Source organism: Pristiophorus japonicus, unplaced genomic scaffold, assembly GCF_044704955.1.
Source record: "Pristiophorus japonicus isolate sPriJap1 unplaced genomic scaffold, sPriJap1.hap1 HAP1_SCAFFOLD_1140, whole genome shotgun sequence".
NCBI lineage: Eukaryota > Metazoa > Chordata > Chondrichthyes > Pristiophoridae > Pristiophorus > Pristiophorus japonicus.
The window spans coordinates 86,427-96,735 of record NW_027250800.1 but is presented as its reverse complement, the minus strand read 5'-3'; the positions used below and the strand labels follow the sequence as shown (position 1 = coordinate 96,735).

Below are 10,309 nucleotides of genomic sequence, written 5' to 3'. Positions count from 1 at the left end.
CAATGCAGCAACTCGCCAAGGCTTCTTCGGCAGCACCTCCCAAACCCACGACCTCTACCACCTAGAAGGACAAGGGCAGCAGGTCCATGGGAACACCACCACCTCCACGTTCCCCTCCCAGTCACACACCATCCTGACTTGGAAATATATCGGCCGTTCCTTCATCGTCGCTGGGTCACAATCCTGGAACTCCCTCCCTAACAGCACTGTGGGAGCACCTTCACCACACGGACTGCAGCGGTTCAAGAAGGCGGCTCACCACCACCTTCTCAAGGGGCGATTAGGGATGGGCAATAAATGCCGGCCTGGCCAGCGACGCCCACATCCTGAGAATTATTTTTTCTTTAAATACAAAAACACTAACACACACCAACAAAAAGCACAACAAATATGCACAAATTGTTATACACACACAGTCACACACAGTGACACACAGTCACACACACGGTGACACACAGTGACACACAGTCACACACACGGTGACACACAGTGACACACACGGTGACATACAATGACATACAGTGACATACAGTGACACACGGTGACACACGGTGACACACAGTCACACACACAGACATACAGTGACACACGGTGACACACAGTGACACACACGGTGACACACACGGTGACACACACGGTGACACACAGTGACACACAGACATACAGTGACACACGGTGACACACAGGGTGACACACACGGTGACACACACGGTGACACACACGGTGACACAGTCACACACACGGTGACACACAGTGACACACACGGTGACACACAGTGACACACAGTGACACACACACAGTCACACACACAGTGTCACACACACAGTGTCACACACAGTGACACACAGTGACACACAGTGACACACAGTGACACACACAGTCACACGCACGGTGACATACAGTGACACACAGTGACACACACGGTGACATATAGTGACACACACAGTCACACACACGGTGACACACAGTGACACACACGGTGACACACACGGTGACATACAGTGACACATAGTGACACACACAGTGACACACAGTGACATACAGTGACACACAGTGACACACATGGTGACATACAGTGACACACACAGTGACACACAGTGACACACAGTGACACAGTCACACACACAGTGGCACACACGGTGACATACAGTGACGCACAGTGACACATAGTGACACACACAGTCACACACAGTGACACACAGTGACACACAGTGACACACATGGTGACATAGTGACACACAGTGACACACAGTGACACACACAGTGACATAGTGACACACAGTGACACACAGTGACACACACGGTGACATACAGTGACACACAGTGACACACACGGTGACATACAGTGACACACAGTGACACACACAGTGACATAGTGACACACACACTGACACACACAGTGACATACAGCGACACACAGTGACACACACGGTGACATACAGTGACACACAGTGACACACACAGTGACATAGTGACACACAGTGACACACACAGTGACATACAGTCACACACACTGACACACACAGTGACATATAGCGACACACAGTGACACACAGTGACATACAGTGACACAGTGACATACAGTTGCACATTCAGTGACACACACAGTGACACACAGTCAGACACAGTCACACACACTGACACACACAGTGACACACACAGTGACACACTGACACACAGTGACAGTCACAGACAGTCACACACACTGTGACACAAACAGTGACATTCAGCGACACATAGTGACATACAGTTGCACATACAGTGACACACAGTCACACACACAGTCACACACAGTGACACACAGTCACACACACTGTAACACACAGTCAAACAGACACACACAAGGTGACACAGTGACATACAGCGACACATAGTGACATACAGCGACACATAGTGACATACAGTGACACACAGTCACACACACAGTGACACAGTCAAACAGACACACACAGTGACACACACACAATGACACACACAGTGACACACACACAGTGACACACACAGTGACGCACACACACAGTGACACACAGTGACACACACACAGTGACAGACACGGTGACACACACAGTGACACACACACAGTGACACACACAGTGACACACACAGTGACACACACAGTGACGCACACACACAGTGACACACACACACAGTGACACACAGTGACAGACACGGTGACACACACAGTGACACACACAGTGACACACACAGTGACACACACAGTGACACACACAATGACACACACACAGTGACACACACACAGTGACACACACGGTGACACACGGTGACACACACGGTGACACACACGGTGACACACACGGTGACACACAGTGGCATACACGGTGACATACAGTGACGCACAGTGACACACAGTGACACACACAATCACACACATAGTGACACACACGGTGACATACAGTGACATACAGTGACACACAGTGACACACACAGTGACACACACAGTGACATAGTGACACACAGTGACACACACAGTGACATACAGTCACACACACTGACACACACAGTGACATACAGCGACACATAGTGACATACAGTTGCACATTCAGTGACACACACAGTGACACAGTCAGACACAGTCACACACACTGTGACACAAACAGTGACATACAGCGACACATAGTGACATACAGCGACACATAGTGACATACAGTGACACACAGTCACACACAGTGACACAGTCAAACAGACACACACAGTGACACACACAGTGACACACACAGTGACACACACACAGTGACACACACACAGTGACACACACGGTGACACACACGATGACACAGACACGGTGACACACACGGTGACACACACAGTGACACACACACAGTGACACACACAGTGACACAGACACAGAGACAGTCACACACACAATAACACTCTCCAACACTCATTTTCCACAGGGACCATTGGCGAGACCTCAGACTGCCTCCGTCCTTTCCCATTGACACCCTGGGCAATCCCTGCCCTGAATGCCAGTGCCGTGAGATGAACTCATTCAGCCACTGAGCTGCAAACAGAGCGTCGGGGGGCTGAAGATTAGAAATGAGAATCTATTCCATGAGCATTCTAACAACTGGATTTGATAAGCGACAGTAATGTTTCATTCCCAGCCAAGCCTCGCAGTTGCAGTAGTCTATATTTGGCAAGACCCGTGCTTTGGAGATCTTATGTGTTTAAAATAGTTTTCCTGACTTTTCCAACCAGCTGCGTGCAGAGTGAGATGGAAAGATGGAGCGTGTGGGATTGCACATGTGGCTTTCATTGGAGCTGGAAACACAGCCCTGGGGTCTCTCAGCACTGAGGATGGTGCTCATTTTACACCAATACATTTAAACATGTTCCCTATCAGGCACCGTCCATTACACATTCCATCAGATCACCCTCAGGGTAGGGTCACAAGGCAGGGCCACAGGGCAGGGTCACAGGGCAGGGTCAGAGGACAGGGCCACAGGGCAGGGTCACAGGGCAGGGCCACAGGGCAGGGTCACAGGGCAGGGCCACAGGGCAGGGTCACAGGGCAGCGTCACAGGACAGGGCCACAGGGCAGGGTCACAGGGCAGGGCCACAGGGCAGGGTCACAGGGCAGGGTCACAGGGCAGGGCCACAGGGCAGAGTCACAGGACAGGGTCACAGGGCAGGGTCACAGGGCAGGGCCACATAGAAACATAGAAAATAGGTGCAGGAGGAGGCCATTCAGCCCTTCGAGCCTGCACCGCCATTCAATGAGTTCATGGCTGATCATTCCCTCAGTACCCCTTTCCTGCTTTCTCTCCATACCCCTTTGATCCCTTTAGCCGTAAGGGCCATATCTAACTCCCTCCTGTATATATCCAATGGACTGACATCAACAACTCTCTGCGGCAGGGAATTCCACAGGTTAACAACTCTCTGAGTGAAGAAGTTTCTCCTCATCTCGGTCCTAAATGAACTACCCTTATCCTGAGACTGTGTCCCCTGGTTCTGGCCTTACACAGGCTACATTACAACAGTGACTACGCCCCAAAAGTATTTCCTTGTTTTTAAAGCATTTGAGATGACTGGTGGTCGTGATGCAAGGGATTCGTTCTTTCTGCCTATCCCTCTATGTCCTTGTCTGCCTCTGTAACTTACTTTCTCTCTCTGTCTCTGTTTCCATCAGTCTCTCCCTCTATATTTCCAACTCTTGCCTATCTTTCTTCACAAAACAAAGATGTTTTATCAAGAGCAAGAACATTAAGAGCAAGAGGATAACTAAAGAACGAGTAGGGCCTATTAGAGACGATAAAGTTAATGTGTGTGTGGAGGTGGAATATGTGGCATGGTTCTTGATGAATACTTTGCATCTGTTTTCACAAAGGAGATGGGCGATGTAGACATTGCATTGAGGGAGAGGAGTGTAAAATATTAGATGAGATAAATATAGTGAGAGAGAAGGTATTAACTGGTTGAGCAAATTTGAAAGTAGATAAGTCCCCAGGCCCGGATGAAATGTATCCCAGGCTGTTAAGTGAAGCAAATGAGGAAATGGCAGAGGCTCTGACCATCATTTTCCAATCCTCCCTGGCTACAGGTGTGGTGCCAGTGGACTGCTAATGTAGTACCTTTATTTAAAAAGGGAGAAAGGGATAGACCAAGTAATTACAGGCCAGTCAGCCTAACCTCGATGTGGGAAAATTATTGGAAATAATTCTGAGGTACAGGATAAATCTTCATTTAGAAAGACACAGATTAATCAGGGACAGTCAGCATGGATTTGTTAAGGGAAGGTCATGTCTGACTAACTTGATTGAATTTTTTGAGGAGGTAACCAGGAGGGTCGATGAGGGCAGTGTGTATGATGCAGTGTATATGGATTTTAGCAAAACTTTTGATAAGGTCCCACATGGCAGACTGGTCATGAAGGTTAAAGCCCACGGGATCCAGGGCAAAGTGACAAGTTGGATCCAAAATTGGTTCAGAGGCAGGAAGCAAAGGGTAATGGTTGATGGATGTTTTTGTGACTGGAAGAATGTTTCCAGTGGGGTTCCGCAGGGCTCAGTACTGGGTCCCTTGCTTTTTGTGGTATATATCAATGACTTGGACTTGAATGTTGGGGGTATGATTAAGATGTTTGCTGTGTGGTTGATAATGAAGAAGAAAGCTGCAGACTGCAGGAAGATATCGATGAACTGGTCAGGTGGGAAGAACAGTGGCAAATGGAATTCAATCCGGAGCAGTGTGAGGTAATGCATTTGGGGAGGGCTCATCTGTGTTAGGAACACAATAACTGGCGACGAGTATACGAATCCAACGCAAAGATGCAGCAAACTGTGGGCATCCAGGAGAAGTTCTCGGAGGGTGAGGACTGGGAAGCCTATGTCGAACGGCTAGACCAGTACTTTGTAGCCAACGAGCTGGACGGAGAAGGAAGCGCTGCAAAAAGGAGAGCGGTCCTCCTCACGGTCTGCGGGGCACCGACCTACAGCCTCATGAAGAATCTTCTGGCTCCGGTGAAACCGACAGATAAGTCGTATTTATCTGTGGAATTCCCCCTTTGGGTTCGACTACATGCTGGGCATGTCCGATTGCCCTTGTCTGTCCAGAGAACTGTGTGCCGCGTTAACAATGTTGACTCCCTAGTCATTTGCCGCATTTGAGCCAAGATTTTTGCCATAAATCATTCTGGTCTCTTCCTCCCCTGAGATAAATGTCTGGGCTATCAGAGCCGCCGCTTCCAAGGTCAAGTCTTTGGTCTCAATCAGTTTCCTGAAAACCCCAGCGTGCCCGATGCCCTCAATAAAAAATGTCTCGTAGCATCTCCGCTCTGCATGTATCTGGGAACTTACATCGGCTCACCAGTCGCCGGAGATCTGCCAGGAAGTCAGGAACGCTTTGCCCTTCTCACCGCCGGTGTGTGTAAAACCGGTGTCTCGTCATGTGCATGCTGCTCGCTGGATTAAGGTGTTCCCCGATCAACTTACTGAGCTCTTCGAACATCTTGTCCGCCGGCTTCTCTGGCGCTAGAAGGTCCTTCATCAGGGAGTACGTCCTGGATCCACAAACCGTCAGGAAATGAGCCCTGCGTTTGTCGGCCGAATCCTGTCCCAACCATTCCTTAGTGACAAAACTTTGCTGTAGTCTCTCAATAAAGTCGTCCCAATCATCACCAACACAGTACCTCTCTTCTGTGCTGCTAGTGGCCATGCTCGCGTGGTTTAAATCCCAGTTTCTCGTCGCCAATAATATGTCCTTACTATACAGTATAAATGCACACGGGGCCCATACGAGAGAAGGTCACTCTGTGACCAGTTACCTTTATTACCAAGACCTCAAGAGGAAGATGGTGGGTGGAGCTTCCCCTTTTATACCTGAAAGTCCAGGTTAGGAGTGTCTCCCACAAGTTCACCCCCTTGTGGTCAATGTTCTCACGGTGTACAACTTAGGTCAGCTTATACATGGGTTACAATGATAGTTGAATACATGACAGCACAAGTCAGGAGTGTGATGGAACACTCTCCACTTGCCTGGATGGTGCAGCTCCAACAACACTCGAAGCTCAACACCATCCAGGACAAAGCAGCCGCTTGATCCACACCCCATCCCCCACCTCCAACACTCACTCCCTCCACCACCTCCAACACTCACTCCCTCCACCACCTCCAACACTCACTCCCTCCACCACCTCCAACACTCACTCCCTCCACCACCTCCAACACTCACTCCCTCCACCACCTCCAACACTCACTCCCTCCACCACCTCCAACACTCACTCCCTCCACCACCTCCAACACTCACTCCCTCCACCACCTCCAACACTCACTCCCTCCACCACCTCCAACACTCACTCCCTCCCCCACCTCCAACACTCACTCCCTCCCCCACCTCCAACACTCACTCCCTCCACCACCTCCAACACTCACTCCCTCCACCACCTCCAACACTCACTCCCTCCACCACCTCCAACACTCACTCCCTCCACCACCTCCAACACTCACTCCCTCCCCCACCTCCAACACTCACTCCCTCCCCCACCTCCAACACTCACTCCCTCCACCACCTCCAACACTCACTCCCTCCACCACCTCCAACACTCACTCCCTCCACCACCTCCAACACTCACTCCCTCCACCACCGGCGCCCCCTGGCTGCAGTGTGTACCATCTACAAGATGCACTGCAGCAACTCGCCAAGGCTTCTTCGGCAGCACCTCCCAAACCCGCGACCTCTACCCCCTAGAAGGACAAGGGCAGCAGGTGCATGGGAACACCACCACCTCCACGTTCCCCTCCCAGTCACACACCATCCTGACTGGGAAATATATCGGCCGTTCCTTCATTGTCGCTGGGTGCTGCAGAAAGACACAGTTAAATACAATCAATCAGCTGAAATATTCCCAAGCAAAAGGGCTCGATGTAAAATCCTGCCCCGGGACATTAATCATCTGTCCATGAGGGCAAGGGGTGAGGGCAGGGGCGAGGGCAGGGGCGAGGGCAGGGGCGAGGGCAAGGGGCGAGGGCAGGGGCGAGGGAGGGGCGAGGGCGAGGGGTGGAGGGTCAGTGGATTGAGCTTCCGGTCCTGTACCTGTGGTGAACAGATAATAGTTTTACAAAGCGAGCTGAATTAAATCCTTCAGCACCAAAGTCAGTTCGATATTCTCTCCCCGCAATCTTGGACATCCAGCTGCCCTTAGTTTTGATATTCTGACAGCTATTCGGTGGACACAGTGATTCCAATGAATTATTTATAAACCCAACCCTGGGCCGATATCTGAACCAGCTTGCAGGTCGTAGGTCGCAGGTCACAGGTCACCCCCGAGTGGCCAGGTGCGGAGCGGACCCATAGTCAGAACATGGGAAAGGGCAGAATGAGCGGTGGGAGAGACGGGGTTAAAGTCCCCTGGCATGGGCCGCTAATGAATGTTCTGCCGTACAGTTAAAGCTATGTTTTACAGCCGGGCCTCCCTCTCCAAGCTCCGGTTACAGTGTTGTGAACTCACCAACGGCTGCTCGCTGACCTCCTCGACCCCCGGGGCACACTGAACCATCATGCTCATTTTATAGCTTTAGATTTTCACCGCGCCACTTGTGACCTCTGACCTTCTTGATCTCTCGCACCCCCCATCCCACTCGCAAACGTCAGACATTCCGAGACAGTTTAAAAAGACGAACAACTGGAGGTTTTACACAGCAGACGGGGTCAGGGGTTAATCTCGCCACATCATGTGTCTCCCCTTTACAGAGAACAGCTGACCCTCTGTCACCGGTCTGTGGTGGGACTGAGCCCTGGGCCTCAATTACAGGGGTCCCGGCCTGTGCTGTGACTGAGCCCTGGGCCTCAGTTACAGAGATCCCGGCCTGTGCTGTGACTGAGTCCTGGGCCTCAGTTAGAGCGGTCCAGGCCTATGCTGTGACTGAGTCCTGGGTCTCAGTTAGAGCGGTCCCGGCCTGTGCTGTGACTGAATCCTGGGCCTCAGTTAGAGCAGTTCCGGCCTGTGGTGGGTCTGAGTCCTGGGCCTCAGTTACAGGGGTCCAGGCCTGTGGTGGGACTAAGCCTCAGTTAGAGCAGTTCCGGCCTGTGCTGTGACTGATCCTGGGCCTCAGTTAGAGCAGTTCCGGCCTGTGGTGGGTCTGAGTCCTGGGCCTCAGTTACAGGGGTCCTGGCCTGTGGTGGGACTGAGCCTCAGTTAGAGCGGTCCCAGCCTTTGGTGGGTCTGAGTCCTGGGCCTCAGTTACAGGGGTCCCGGCCTGTGCTGTGACTGAGCTTGGGCCTCAGTTACAGGGGTCCTGGCCTGTGCTGTGACTGAGCTTGGGCCTCAGTTAGAGCAGTCCTGGCCTGTGCTGTGACTGAGCCTGGGCCTCAGTTAGAGCAGTTCCGGCCTGTGATGGGATAGAGCCTGGGCCTCAGTTAGAGCAGTTCCGGCCTGTGCTGTGACTGAGCCTGGGCCTCAGTTAGAGCAGTTCCGGCCAGTGATGGGACTGAGACTCGGCCTCAGTTAGAGCAGTTCCGGCCTGTGATGGGACTGAGCCTCGGCCTCAGTTAGAGCAGTTCCGGCCTGTGCTGTGACTGAGCCTCGGCCTCAGTTAGAGCAGTTCCGGCCTGTGCTGTGACTGAGTCCTGGGCCTCAGTTAGAGCAGTTCCGGCCAGTGATGGGACTGAGCCCTGCAGAGTGCTCCAGGATTGGTTCTGGGACCACTGTTGTTCACCATTTACATCAACGATTTGGTCTTGGGAATCGGAAGTAGAATTTCTAAATTTACAGAGGACACCAATTGGGAGCTGTCAGAGGAGAACTGGGATAAAATACAGGAAGACGTCAATAAACTTGCAGAATGGGCGTGCAATTGGCAAATGGACTTCAATATCGATCAGTGCGCTGTGCTACATTTTGGTCGGCAGAATAAGGAGGCAACATACTCCTTGGAAATAAGTGAGTAAATGGGGGGCAGGAGCCGCAGGTTCTGGGGGTGGGGTCCCCATGGTGTGTGGGGGTGGGGGGGGTTACAGATAAATGTAGCGACACGGGTTAATGCCATAAATCAGCAAACCAACACTGGGGTTTATTTCTAGAGGGACAGAATAGAAAAGTAGGGACGTTATGTTAGACTTGTATCGGACCTTGGTTTGACCAGACTTGGGGCACTGCGCACAGTTCTGGTCTCCAGATTATAAAAAAGAGAGGCAGTGGAAAGGGTGAAAAAATGATTGAGCAGAATGATACCAGAACTGAGAGGTTTTACTGATCAGGAAAGTGTTTTGTATGTAACTATGTAATACTTGCCACCAGAGGGCGCGACTGTTGGAGTCCTAATGGTCACCTGCTCACACGTGTAGGGCCAGTATAAAAGGTTGGCTGCCATGTTGTTTAGGCACTCTGCAGTTGTAATAATGACTAAGGTCACATTAAGTTTAGCTCACAGTATTCAGCCTCGTGGAGTTCTTCTATACACAACAATTGGCGACGAGTAACAGAATACGAACTTTCACGCAACCATGGCTGCTGTTGGAATATTCGAGAGATTCCTAGAGGGTGATGATTGGGGAGCCTTCGTCGGGTTTCTCGACCAGTACTTCATGGCCAATGAGCTGGAAGGAGACACTAACGCAGCCAAACGCAGGGCGGTTCTCCTCACCGTCTGTGGGCCTAAAATATACAGCCTCATCAAGTATCTGCTCGCACCGACACACCAACGGAGAAGGAATATACAGAGTTGTGCACACCGGTTCGGGACCACCTCAAGCCGAAGGAGAGTACCCTCATGGCCAGGTATTGTTTTTACAAGCACCATCGCTCCGGGGGCCAGGACCTGGCGGATGATGTCACCGACCTGAGGCTCCT

At 51.4% G+C, this 10,309-nt stretch overlaps 1 pseudogene; it reads right to left on the bottom strand.

Annotated features, from left to right (window-relative positions):
* Positions 1-774: 774 nt before the first annotated feature.
* On the bottom strand, positions 775-2,392 carry LOC139241868 (keratin-associated protein 10-10-like; annotated as a pseudogene).
* Between the last annotated feature and the right edge of the window lie 7,917 nt (positions 2,393-10,309).